Here is a 14,264-nt window from a genome sequence, read left to right as displayed (position 1 = left end):
CGGTTGGTGCCACGAACCGGGACCAAAGGCCAATTTTCAGCAGCCCAAAGGGCGGGAAGCGGCGGCCTTTGGTCCTGGTTGGTGGCACCAACCGGGACTAAAGGGGGGCATTGGTCACGGTTGGTGCCACGAACTGGGACCAATGCCCCCTTTAGTCCCGGTTGGTGCCACCAACCGGGACCAATGGCCTTTGCTGCCCCGAGCCCAAAAGTTTAGTCCCACATCGCTAGCTGAAAGGCGCCGGCACTGGTTTATAAGCGCTGGTGTGCCTACCCATTCGAGCTCCTCTCTAAAGCAGGCTTTCGGGCCTAAACTTGCTACTGCCTGTGGGCCTATTGGGCCTTCTGCGGGCCTGAATCCTGGCCCATGTAGGGTTTCTAGTTGTATTCAGGCCGTGGAGGCCCAGTAGGAGGCATTTTTTGGTTTTTTCTTTTTTATTTCTATATATTTTTGGTTTTTATTTTTTTATTTCTACTTAAAACTAAATACTTACAGTTTTTTAGTGATTTCTTTTTGCTTTTAGGTCACAAAAATTATAAACTTTCTGTTAGTGCCATTAGTTTTAAATTTTAAATAGTTTAAATTTGAATTTTTAAAAATTTGTGTGAATCACTAGTCTATGAATAACTTTACTATAAAAATAGATTTTTTTCTATTTATTTTTTATTTCTACTTACAACTAAATACTTACAGTTTTTTAGTGATTTCTTTTTTGCTTTTAGGTCACAAAAATTATAAACTTTCTGTTAGTGCCATTAGTTTTAAATTTTAAATAGTTTAAATTTGAATTTTTAAAAATTTGTGTGAATCACTAGTTTATGAATAACTTTACTATAAAATTAGAAATTTTTTCTTCTTTGCTATTTATTTTTTATTTATACTTACAATTAAATACTTATAGTTTGATTTTAGGTCACAAAAATTATATTCTTTTTGCTATTGAAGAATATTATAGTTTTATTTTAGTTGATCATAACATAATATTTTAATTGATTTTTTTTATTTTCATAAAAGTTTTGTAGTTTATTTTGTTTGCTATTAATTCATTCTTTGAGCTAAATGACTCTGAAATTGGAAAGCATTTCAAAATGAACTCTGAAAAGGTTGAAAGTTGGCATGGTATCATCATTTCACCCACATAGCATGTTCCAAAAAGTAGAGAGGGTTACGACAAAAACTTGATGCACTTCGTGTACAAAATGGACAATCACTTTCGAAGTATCAAAGTTTCAAACCATAAGACATGAAAGCATTTCAAATGAACTCTGAAAAAGTTGAAAGTTGGGATGGTATCATAATTTCACCCACATAGCATGTGCATGTACAAAATGAACAATGGTAGCATGTTCGTCTGTTACAAATTTGACATGGTATCATCATAATAGTTGCGGGAGAAAGTCTTCACTTTTTCTTCGCTTGTGTCATTTGCTTATTGCGCCGTAACCATGGATAATCTTCATTGTTTATCAGGATGCTTGGGTCAGCCTTGACATTGAAGGGAGGAATTTCATGAAACTTTTCATAATCTTCAGACATATCTGTCTTGCCGTCCACTCCCAGGATGTCCCTTTTTCCTCAAAGAACTATGTGGCGCTTTGGCTCATCGTATGATGTATTCGCTTCCTTATCTTTTCTTTTTCTTGGTTTGGTAGACATGTCCTTCACATAGATAACCTGTGCCACATCATTGGCTAGGACGAACAGTTCGTCAGTGTACCCAAGATTTTTCAGATCCACTGTTGTCATTCCGTACTATGGGTCTACCTGTACCCCGCCGCCTAACAGATTGACCCATTTGCACTTAAACAAAGGGACCTTAAAATCAGGTCCGTAGTCAAGTTCCCATATGTCCACTATGTAACCATAATATGTGTCCTTTCCGCTCTCGGTTGCTGCATCAAAGCGGACACCGCTGTTTTGGTTGGTGCTCTTTTGATCTTGGGCGATCGTGTAAAATGTATTCCCATTTATCTCGTATCCTTTGTAAGTCAATACAGTCAAAGATGGTCCCCTGGACAACAAGTACAACTCATCACAAACAGTGTTGTCACCTCTGAGACGTGTTTCCAACCAGCTGCTGAAAGTCCTGATGTGTTCACATGTAATCCAGTCGTCGCACTGCTCCGGGTGTTTGGAGCGCAGACTGTTCTTGTGTTCATCGACATACGGGGTCACCAAGGTAGAGTTCTGTAGAACTGTGTAGTGTGCTTGAGACCAAGAATATCCGTCCCTGCATATTATTGAGTCTCTTCCAAGAGTGTCTTTTCCAGTCAGTCTCCCCTCATACCGCGATTTACGGAGACCTATCTTGTTAAGGCCAGGAATGAAGTCAACACAAAACCCGATAACATCCTCTGTTTGATGGCCCATGGAGATGCTTCCTTCTGGCCTAGCGCGGTTACGGACATATTTCTTTAGGACTCCAATGAACCTCTTAAAGGGGAACATATTGTGTAGAAATACGGGCCCCAGGATGACAATCTCGTCGACTAGATGAACTAGGATGTGCGTCATGATATTGAAGAAGGATGGTGGGAACACCAGCTCGAAACTGACAAGACAATGCGCCACATCACTCCTTAGCCTTGGTACGATTTCTGGATCGATCACCTTCTGAGAGATTGCATTGAGGAATGCACATAGCTTCACAATGGCTAATCGGACGTTTTCCGGTAGAAGCCCCCTCAATGCAACCGGAAGCAGTTGCGTCATAATCATGTGGCAGTCATGAGACTTTAGATTCTGAAACTTTTTCTCTGGCATATTTATTATTCCCTTTATATTCGACGAGAAGCCAGTCGTGACCTTCATACTGAGCAGGCATTCAAAGAAGATTTCTTTCTCTTCTTTCATAAGAGCATAGCTGGCAGGACCTTTATACTGCTTCGGAGGCATGCCGTCTTTTTCGTGCAAACGTTGTAGGTCCTCTCGTGCCTCAGGTGTATCTTTTGTCTTCCCATACACGCCCAAGAAGCCTAGCAGGTTCACGCAAAGGTTCTTCGTCACGTGCATCACGTTGATTGAGGAGCGGACCTCTAGGTCTTTCCAGTAGGGTAGGTCCCAAAATATAGATTTCTTCTTCCACATGGGTGCGTGTCCCTCAGCGTCATTCGGAACAGCTAGTCCGCCGGGACCCTTTCCAAAGATTACGTAGTGTAAATTATTGACCATAGCAAGCACGTGATCACCGGTGCGCATGGCGGGCTTCTTCCGGTGATCTACCTCGCCTTTGAAATGCTTGCCTTTCTTTCGACATTGATGGTTGGTCGGAAGAAATCGACGATGACCCAGGTACACATTCTTCCTGCATTTGTCCAGGTATATACTTTCAGTATCATCTAAACAGTGCGTGCATGCGTGGTATCCTTTGTTTGTCTGTCCTGAAAGGTTACTTAGAGCGGGCCAATCGTTGATGGTCACGAACAGCAACGCCTTAAGGTTAAATTCCTCCTGTCTGTGCTCATCCCACGTACGTACACCGTTTCCATTCCACAGCTGTAAAAGTTCTTCAACTAATGGCCTTAGGTACACATCAATTTCGTTGCCGGGTTGCTTAGGGCCTTGGATGAGAACTGGCATCATAATGAACTTCCGCTTCATGCACATCCAAGGAGGAAGGTTATACATACATAGAGTCACGGGCCAGGTGCTGTGATTGCTGCTCTGCTCCCCGAAAGGATTAATGCCATCCGCGCTTAAAGCAAACCATACATTCCTTGGGTCCTTTGCAAACTCATCCCAGTACTTTCTCTCGATTTTTCTCCACTGCGACCCGTCAGCGGGTGCTCTCAACTCCCCATCTTTCTTTCGGTTCTCACTGTGCCATCGCATCAACTTGGCATGCTCTTCGTTTCTGAACAGACGTTTCAACCGTGGTATTATAGGAGCATACCACATCACCTTCGTAGGAACCCTCTTCCTGAGGGGCTCGCCGTCAACATCACCAGGGTCATCTCATCTGATCTTATACCGCAACGCACCGCATACCGGGCATGCGTTCAGATCCTTGTATGCACCGCGGTAGAGGATGCAGTCATTAGGGCATGCATGTATCTTCTTCACCTCCAATCCTAGAGGGCATACGACCTTCTTTGCTGCGTATGTACTGTCAGGCAATTCGTTATCCTTTGGAAGCTTCTTCTTCAATATTTTCAGTAGCTTCTCAAATCCTTTGTCAGCCACAACATTCTCTGCCTTCCACTGCAGCAATTCCAGTACGGTATCGAGCTTTGTGTTGCCATCTTCGCAATTGGGGTATAACCCTTTTTTGTGATCCTCTAACATGCGATCGAACTTCAGCTTCTCCTTTTGACTAATGCATTGCGTCATTGCATCGACAATGACCCGGCGGAGATCATCATCATCGGGCACATCGTCTGGTTCCTCTTGATCTTCAGCAGCTTCACCCGTGGCAGCATAATTGGGCACATCGTCTGGTTCCTCTTGATCTTCAGCAGCTCCCCCCGTTGCAGCATCACCGTATTCAGGGGGCACATAGTTGTCATCGTACTTTTCTTCTTCGCCGTCTTCCATCATAACCCCTATTTCTCCGTGCCTCGTCCAAACATTATAGTGTGGCATGAAACCCTTGTAAAGCAGGTGGGAGTGAAGGATTTTCCGGTTAGAGTAAGACCTCGTATTCCCACATTCAGTGCATGGACAACACATAAAACCATTCTGCTTGTTTGCCTCAGCCGCATCGAGAAACTCATGCACGCCCTTAATGTACTCGCGGGTGTGTCTGTCACCGTACATCCATTGCCGGTTCATCTGCGTGCATTATATATAATTAAGTGTCCAAATTAATAGAAGTTCATCATCACATTAAAAACAAAGTGCATACATAGTTCTCATCTAACAACATATAGCTCTCCAGAGCATCTAATTAATTAAACCATACATTGAAACTATGTAAAACATTTCAATGCAAAAACAAATGCGATCATAATCGCAACCAAGGTAACAATTGATCCAACGGCATAATGATACCAAGCCTCGGTATGAATGGCATATTTTCTAATCTTTCTAATCTTCAAGCGCATTGCATCCATCTTGATCTTGTGATCATCGACGACATCCGCAACATGCAACTCCAATATCATCTTCTCCTCCTCAATTTTTTTTATTTTTTCCTTCAACAAATTGTTTTCTTCTTCAACTAAATTTAACCTCTCGACAATAGGGTCGGTTGGCATTTCTGATTCACATACATCCTAGATAAATAAAATCTATGTCACGTTGGTCGGCATAATTTTCATAAACAATAAATGAACCAATAGTTATAAAGATAATATACATACCAAATCCGAATCATAGACAGGACGAGGGCCGACAGGGGCGGATACCAAAACCATCGCACTATATAAGATGCAATAATAAATGTAAGAAAATGATACAAGTATCTATCTAAACATACAAGTAAGAATATTTTTCCTTTCAGAAAGAAGATAAGAACAAGAGGCTCACCACGGTGGTGTCGGTGATGAGATCGGCGCGGGTGATCGACGGCGGTGAAGACGGGGACGGGGCGTGACGGACCGCTAAATCTAGACAAATCTCGAGGAAAATGGAGCTTGGAGGTCGAGCTTCGAGAGGAGAAAGCTTAAGTAGTGTGGCTCGGGCATTCCATCGAACACCTCATGTGCATAGGAGGTGAGCTAGAGCACCACAAAGCCCTCTCCCCCTCGGCCAGAAAAAACAGAGCACTGTGCTCTGCTCTTGCGCGAGGGGGTATATATAGGCACCTCATTGGTCCCGGTTGATGACATGAACCGGGACTAAAGCGAAGCCTTTGGTCCCGGTTCAAGCCACCAACCGGGACCAATGGTGGTGGGCCAGGAGCGAGGCCCATTGGTCCCGGTTCGTCCCACCAACCGGGACCAAAAGGTCCAGATGAACCGGGACCAATGGCCCACGTGGCCCGGCCGGCCCCCTGGGCTCACGAACCGGGACCAATGCCCACATTGGTCTCGGTTCTACACTGAACCGGGACTAATGGGCTGAGCCGGCCTGGACCATAGCCCTGTTTTCTACTAGTGTTTAGGCTCTGGCTGGTGATCCGATTGGTGCTCTCTGTTACCGGTACAGTTATCATGGATCTAGCTAGTGTCACCCTTGTTTTTAGATCCCAATGCGTTGAAGCCTCCATTTTCTATTGCTTATTGCCCTATATGCAACAGTTCATGGCTTTCATCGTCCATTTGCAACATAACTCCATGCTAAAATTTTCAATAACTGCACCCAGCACTTACCCAGCTAGAGCTAGAGAATAACATTTTGTTTTGTAAATATAAGCTTAATTAATTTGCCTAATTTTCCATTTGGGGGCTGAAGTGTTGTTCAAGCTTTGTGTTTGAATCTTTGCACATGGGCCGGACTTTGTACACTAGGTTAATTAGGTGGCTCAGCGATTAAAATTTGCAGCAATTCAAGAGGGTAGGTAAAACCTGGATTTAGAAAAATAGATGGCTTCCACCAAACAATATATTTGTGTGATGGGTCTTTTCACGTTTACTTCCTCTTTTATTTCTCATAAAGAAAATTTGGGTGACTTCTAGTTTCCTAGGTAATAAGTGGCATTAATAATTCAATACATTTGTTAGTTGGATCTTTCTGTTCACAACCATTATTATTTCATACTTATAGCCGGTTGATTATGTCTTTGTGTTATGACCGTATAGCCGGAGGAGGCCCAATGGCACAAGCGGTTAGGGGGCTTGGCCCAAGTTATCTTATCGTGTTAAGGGCTTAGCCCAATTATCATATTAGAAGGATTATATAAACTCACGTAAGGACTCGTTTTTAAAGTTAAGCAGAAGCAATCATGGGAGCCGGGAGATCTAACCCTAGCCGCCGCCCCCTGCGCCCTCTCTCCCTCTCTCGCGCACGATGACGGCGCTCCGGCGCCGGCGGCCTCGCCTTCCTCCACGCCAACCTCCCTTCCACCCCTATAACCTGAGAGCTCGTGCTGGTAGGAACTAGGTTCCTATCAATCTGGTATCAGGTGTCTCGGGATCGATCATGTCAGCTCCTCTCCCCACCGCCTCCCTCCCGCCGCCGATCGCCTCCTCGTCGCTGATGAGCACCGCGGCCAGTACGCCGTCCCTGACCGGGCCGGCCTCCTCCGCCGTCGGGACGTCACCCGCGACCGCCCCTGTCGTCCTCACCCGGAGGAGATGTCGGTAGCGCTTCGCGACCTCACTCAGGCGGTCCAGGGCATCCGCCTCTTCCTCGCGGGGCCCTATGGGCCGTAGCCAACTGCTCTTGTCGCTGCCATCACCGGGCCACCGCAGCTTCCGTGGCAGCCACCACCCTGGTCGAGCAGCTCGAGTGCCGTCGTCAGGGGCTATGCTACAACTGCGATGAGCCCTACGTGTCGGGCCATGTCTGCCCGCGGCTCTTCTACTTGGAGGCTACTGATTACATCGAGGAGGATACCGCGCTGATGGGCTTGGCGATTTGGCCGCCCCAGTCGCTGGGGAGGTACCGCTGGCACCCGCTCCTGCAACCGCCCTCGTGGTCTCCCTCCACTCCCTAGCGGGTATACGAGCGGAGAAGACTATGCTGCTGCCGGTGAGGATCAACAGCGAGCGCCTCCTGGCTCTGCTGGATACGGGCTCCACCCATAACTTCCTGCCTGCGTCGACCTTGCGCCGCTTGGCGCTCCAGCCGACGGGCGGGGCGCAACTCAGGGTCGCCGTGGCTAATGGCAATCGCCTCCACTGTCAGGGGATTGCACGGCATGTTCCCATCATTGTCGATGACGAGCAGTTCACCATCATGTGCGTTGGCATAGACTTGGGATGCTTCGACTTCATCCTTGGCGTCGACTTTTTACGGACCCTGGGTCCCATCCTTTGGGACTTCGACGCCATGACGATGATCTTCTGGCGCCTGGGTCGCCGCATCCTGTGGGAGGGCGTGGGTGGCACTTCACCAACGGCGCCCCATCCACAGCTGACGGCGGCCGCCGCCGAGCCCGAGCAACCTATGTTGGCTCGTCTCTTGCAGCAGTACAATGACCTCTTCGATGAGCTCCAGGGCCTTCCGCCAGCCCAGGTCTACGACCACCGTATTCACCTGCTCCCTGGCATAGCTCATGTGGCGGCACCGTGGCGCCTGGACAACGACCTGCTTCTGCACGAGTGGCGGCTCTTCGTGCCAGATCACGGCGACCTCTACCACCAGGCCCTGTTGTTGTCTCACTCGGCCGAGCACGAGGGTGTGCAGAAGACCCTCCATTGTCTCCGGGCAGATTTCTACATCCCCGACGACCGTGCGCTGGTACGAGACTGGGTGTGGTCTTGCGTGACGTGCCAGCGCAACAAGACGGAGACACTGCAGCCAGCGGGACTGTTACAGCCCCTGGAGGTGCCCTCTCAGGTCTGGGCTTCATCGAGGGCCTTCCTAAGGTGGGCGGCAAGTCCGTCATCCTTATGGTGGTCGACCGCTTCTCCAAGTATGCGCACTTCATCGCACTCGGCCATCCCTACACCGCCACCTCCGTCGCGTGGGCCTTCTTCGACGGCATCGTTCGCCTCCACGGGTTTCCCTCCTCGATCGTCAGCGACCGCGATCCGCTGTTCACTGGCCATGTCTGGCGCGATCTTTTTCGGATGGCAGGTGTGCAGCTGCGCCTTAGTACGGCATTCCACCCCCAGACGGACGGCCAATCGGAGGTGGTCAACAAGGTGATTGCTATGTACTTACGTTGTGTTACAGGTGATCGGCCACGTGCTTGGGTTGACTGGCTCTCTTGGACGGAGTACTACTACAACACCTCCTACCACTCCGCCCTGCGTGCCACGCCCTTCGAGGTGGTGTACGGTCGCCCTCATCACCCATCCTGCCGTTCTAGCCTGAGACGCCCCGGATTGAGGCGGCGGCCGAGCTTCTCCGCAGCAGGGATGAGATCCTTGCCGAGGTGCGCCAGCGTCTTCTCCAGGCCCAGCAGCTGTCCAAGAAGTACTACGATGCACAACACCGCGAGGCAGAGTTTGCGGTGGGAGACTGGGTGTGGCTGCGCCTACTCCACTGCTCTACACAGACACTAGACCCGCACGCTAAACGCACGCTGGGTCCCGCTATGCTAGGCCGTTTCTAGTGCTGGAGCGCATCGGCAACGTCGCCTACCGCCTTTAGCTGTCGTCTGGCGCTCGCATCCACGCCGTCTTCCATGTGGGCTTGTTGAAGCCTTTCCGCCACGAGCCACCGGCGGCCACGCCGGGTCTTCCTTCGACCTCCGAGGGCCGTCTCCTTCCCGGTACAGTGAAGGTTTTGAAGGCCCAGCAAAGCCGCGGTGTTTGGCGCTTGTTGATCCACTGGCAAGGCCTTCCGGAGGAGGACGCCACTTGGGAGAAGCTCGACGAGTTTCACAAGCACTTTCCCGACTTCCAGCTCGAGGATGAGTTGTTTGCGTAGGCGCGGAGAGATGTTATGACCGGTCTACAGTATAGCCGGAGGAGGCCAAATGGTGCAGGCGGTTAGGGGGCTTGGCCTAAGTTATCTTATCGTGTTAAGGGCTTAGCTTAATTATCATATTAGGAGGATTATATAAACTCATGTAAGGACTCATTTTGAAGTTAAGCAGAAGCAATCATGTTTGCTCGGCTTCCTCAAGGGAGCCGGGAGACCTAACCCTAGTCGCCACCCCCTGTGCCCTCTCTCCCTCTCTCGTGCGCGACGACGGCGCCCCAACGCCGTCGGCCTCGCCTTCCTCCACGCCAACCTCCCTTCCACCCCTATAACCCAAGAGCTCGTCCTGGTAGGGACCCGGTTCCTATCACTTTGTCTCCCATTTTTCTTATCTTCACATGTGCATATATACTTGTTTGACTTGGAGGAAGGAAAGATAACTTGCAGGTGTTACAATGAGACATACAAAATTGGCACTGTGGTGGTATGCATTCATGCCAGTGTATGGATCAGAATTCAGAAGTCAACTCTTCTTTCCTTATAAAGGAACCTCAACTCATAATATCTTGAAGGTTAGAGGTGAACATGGTGATTAGCTGTTTAGAATCAGCAACAATTTGACCTGTAGACCTAGAGTACCAATTGTATGGTTACCATGTTCAATTGAATGCAGATTCATCCTTAAGTTGGCTGTATCTTTTTGTTTCAGTTTTCTATGTATGTGACTTCACCAAGTATCTAACTACCTGCTTATGTACGTATATTATATACCTGTAGAGCCTAGTCCTTATGCACATGAAACAAGGGACTACTTATGTTGCTTCTTCGAATGAATCCTAGTTTGTAGTTATTCTAAAGGAAGAATTGCATTGTACTTGACTAGCTACTTGTGTATATTATTTACATAAGAAACCCTGACCCGTGAGACGCATGCGTTTGAAAAGAAGAGGAAACAAAATCAGAAGTAAGGTATGAGATACATAAAGTTAGGACGGCTGATTGCTTGTTCAGATGCAGCTATTGCCTCTTTTTCTTTGAATGCACATGGTATCAAATGAAAGCTAGCAAGAATGTGTGCATGATAAGATTAAAATGGTTTTGGTGAAACGTATACTGCAACTCAGTCGGCTACTCAAGTGGTGACATGAGTGGTGGTCATCATATCAGAAAGTGTACATGGTGATCTTGTAGGAGCCTATATATATCTTAGTTGATCTTGATAAAATATATTGTTTAGGTCACCAAGAGTTTGGCAAGTAGGACCCATAGGGTGGTTGGGTCCATGGAGAACAGATCGATCACACGAGCACATTGACATGACAGAAAGAACGTGTCCTTGATAGTTAATTAATTCAGTAAGTGCCAGCAATGATGAGAGGGAAGCTTCAAGTTGACACCCAAGCAATGTCATGCTTATGTGACATGAACCAATTTTTTATGCTAGCATCGGAGATTAGCTGTGCCTTTGTTGGCTTCCTAACATGCAAGTGTCCTAGACTCGTGGTAGGATAAGTACATATCAGAAAGCAACACTTCTTCAGAGAAAAATTAAGGCAGAGTTGAGGGGTCAAATCTATGATTAATTTGGAATTTCTTTGCTGATAATTAACCTCGTTGCAGAAAAAAAAGTGTACCAAGTATCCTATATTTACGAAGCTTTTTATCAAATAAATTACAATACTGATTCCTCTGTCGACATGGATGCATCATGCGGTGTCGGGGGCCAAGATTTTCAACAATAACGTCAACAAGTGGAGCCTGGCAACAGTACAATCGACATGGGGGCAAGGGAAAGAGGGGAAAGAATTAAGTAGGCAGCCAATTGAGAAATTTGTGGTATTAATCATCCAATTTCAATCCTGTTGCTTAACTGAGAGCAAGTCTCTTACCCATGTCACGACCCCACGATACATGCCTGTTTTTGTATTCTTCTGTCAATTTCCGTCGCATACACAGTATTGGGAGCCCTCAGCTAGCTTGTGCCAAGTTATCACATCTATTGATTGAGTTTCATTTTCCCATTAAAATGTGCGCAAGTGGATCCGACTGTCAAGATCGCTGCTAGTTTCTGAACTTTAGAATTCTTGGTATTGGAATTATGTAGGTTCATTGTAGTCTGTCGAGTTGATGAGAAGACGTGTTCATTTCTCATGAACTGTTCAACCGCAAGTGGCGTCAATTGTGTGGTCATAGACTCATAGTCACCCATTACATAATTCTCTAGCGAGTCTGAGGTTCCGGTTGTTTATTAGCTCAACATTCTCAAATACAGTTCACGACAGGTCACCAATAATAATGACAATTTGTTTCTGGCAGTCGTCGAAGCAAAAATACACTGTATCCCACATTCTTACTTGACTGAAATTCTCAAAGAACAGAAATATCTTCAACAGTTCAGCAGGCCTTTCTATATTTAATCATATCTTTCCCTCGGTACACGCATCCTCATGGAAAGCCATGTAATTATGTGTGAAATCCCTGAGATGAATGAAGAACAAAGCATCCCGATTAAAAACTTTGAATCCTGTCCGTGCATGAGACCTTTTAGGTGGTTTTGTCAGTGCTGCATCTCCCTTCCTGCCATTGCCTTCAGCGTCGCGGCAACAAGCCCTTCACCATATCCATGGAACTTGTATCTTCTTCTGGTACTTAGGTCATGCAGACCCTGTTCCAACTCAATGTATTTCGCTGTCACAAATATGTGCAATTGGATTGGCTGCGATGGCGATGGTTCGGTTTGTTTGGGCTTAATTGTTTTGTCATAGAGCCATGCTGTGAGAGTTGGTATATATGCCTTGATAGTCCACAGATATTAATGTAGAATTTGATGCTCTGGCTGGTAGCAGTCGGAGCCTATATACCCAGACGTCCTATTTGACTATTACAGGACATAAGTATAATTATTGTCGACACCATGTGTCTTGAATATACTAGATCTGGTAGCGTCCATGATAGAATCTCACACCATTGACCAAAATGGGCGGCCAGTTGTATACATAGTCATAGAGTCTAGTTTTTCAATCCTTCTATTTTTTTCTGGGGATATATCAAGGGGAGTCCTGCTTTCAATCATCGATCATTTCGTGACCTTAGCGAAATTTAGTATGTGCCACTTTCAGTGGTTGTGAACTTTTAGTATGCGGGAATTGCATATCAGAGAGGAGTGGCCAAGGTGACTATGCAGTACAGTATGAAAACAAAGTTAGAACTCATGCTGTTAGCTAAACCATCTTCGGCTTGCTGATATTTCAATCTTATAATAGAATTATTTCACACAAGCTTCTCATGATGGGCAAGATCAAAGCGTAACCCTGACCACAATACATATCCTGGACCTGGTAAGAAAAGAAAGGAATTTATAGACCATCATTTAGCTACAAATTACTTTGTGCATGACAAGGATGCATGTGGATTCAACACATTTTTACAAACATATACATCAATTTAGCGCAAACTGAACCATATCTTGAATAGGACTCATCTGAAGTCATATCTACTTGATTTCAGGAATAAAGGTATAACTGTACATCCAATAGGTTCATTCTCACACAATGTATTTAAAACGCCCTGAAGTGTACAATGTTACAGTTTTCCTAAAAGTCAAGAGTGGTAAAATAACTGTAAAAAAGAGTGAGCAAAATGAAACAGCAGCCCTCATGTAATTGTAAACCGGGAATGACGATAGCTTAACCTTTGACGATTTGGATTCATTAACAATATCATCCCAGTAGTTCGCACTAACACGCAACAGTTATTAATACTGACGAAGGTCAATGTTTGCATCAAGCATTGAATTGTTTGAGATGTCACCAACACAAGCTTCTTTAATCATCTCTTGGTTGCATCGCATGAGACCTACACGTTAGATTTGATTCCGTACAGTTAAATTAAATTATCAAAGCTGAAAACTCACCGGTTGTATATAAAATATACAGGAAAATGACAAGTGGATGTTTAACATTAAAGGAGTCAACTTATAACCACGACATCGGAGCATAAACCAGCTAAGATCTCTTTAAATTCTTTTCCATTGAAGCCTCTCAATCGGGTGTTATTCAACGGAAAATGATAAACCTTGGTCATGCCAATAATGCCGAGAAGTCAGATAATCTCCGTCTCCTCCATGTGTTTATCTCAAGCCTCCACACAAGGGATAAACTGAAGATGGTTTGCTTCCTTTGATGGGGACATTGCAAATCCCAACTCCCAAACAGATCTAGTTCGAAAGCGCACTACAAATAATGAACACAAATTTACATATTCACTGTTGAGTATTACTAGTGGAATGAAGCATTTTTTTCACCACACTTATTATTTGTGTATACCCCCGACTAGAAAAATGTACTGTAACTATTAAAGAAGTACACACGTCGGCAAGTTCAGAATCTGAAAGCATAAGAGGTACATCATCAAACGGAGTGTGCGCACTACAAATGTACGGAAATTCTACACGCACAAGACAACTTGCAATCTTATTTCATTGGATCTACAATATGTAAAAGCCTAGCCCTAATCACCTATATAAGGTGAGGGCTAGGGCCAACCATTGCATCTACTCCCATAGAAACATACTCTCAGTAACCATACATCACCCACCCATTGTAACCCTTGCGCGAGGTACTCCATCATGAATACAGAAGCAGAGCAGGATGCAGAGTGTTACTTCTCAATGGAGGCCCGAACCTAGGTAACTTCCTCATGTGACCTCCGATATGATACTTCCGGCCGCGTTCGCCACCCAACAAAAGGTACTGACGGCTTTATGTACTGTCAAGAAGGAACGTCCATTTGGGCAGGGAAAAAGAAGCGCATGGCGACATTGTAAAAAAATGCATGGTCAATTGGAAGCT

The sequence above is a fragment of the Triticum dicoccoides genome, chromosome 7A, assembly GCF_002162155.2.
Source record: "Triticum dicoccoides isolate Atlit2015 ecotype Zavitan chromosome 7A, WEW_v2.0, whole genome shotgun sequence".
Classification (NCBI taxonomy): domain Eukaryota; kingdom Viridiplantae; phylum Streptophyta; class Magnoliopsida; order Poales; family Poaceae; genus Triticum; species Triticum dicoccoides.
This window is presented reverse-complemented; position numbering follows the sequence as displayed.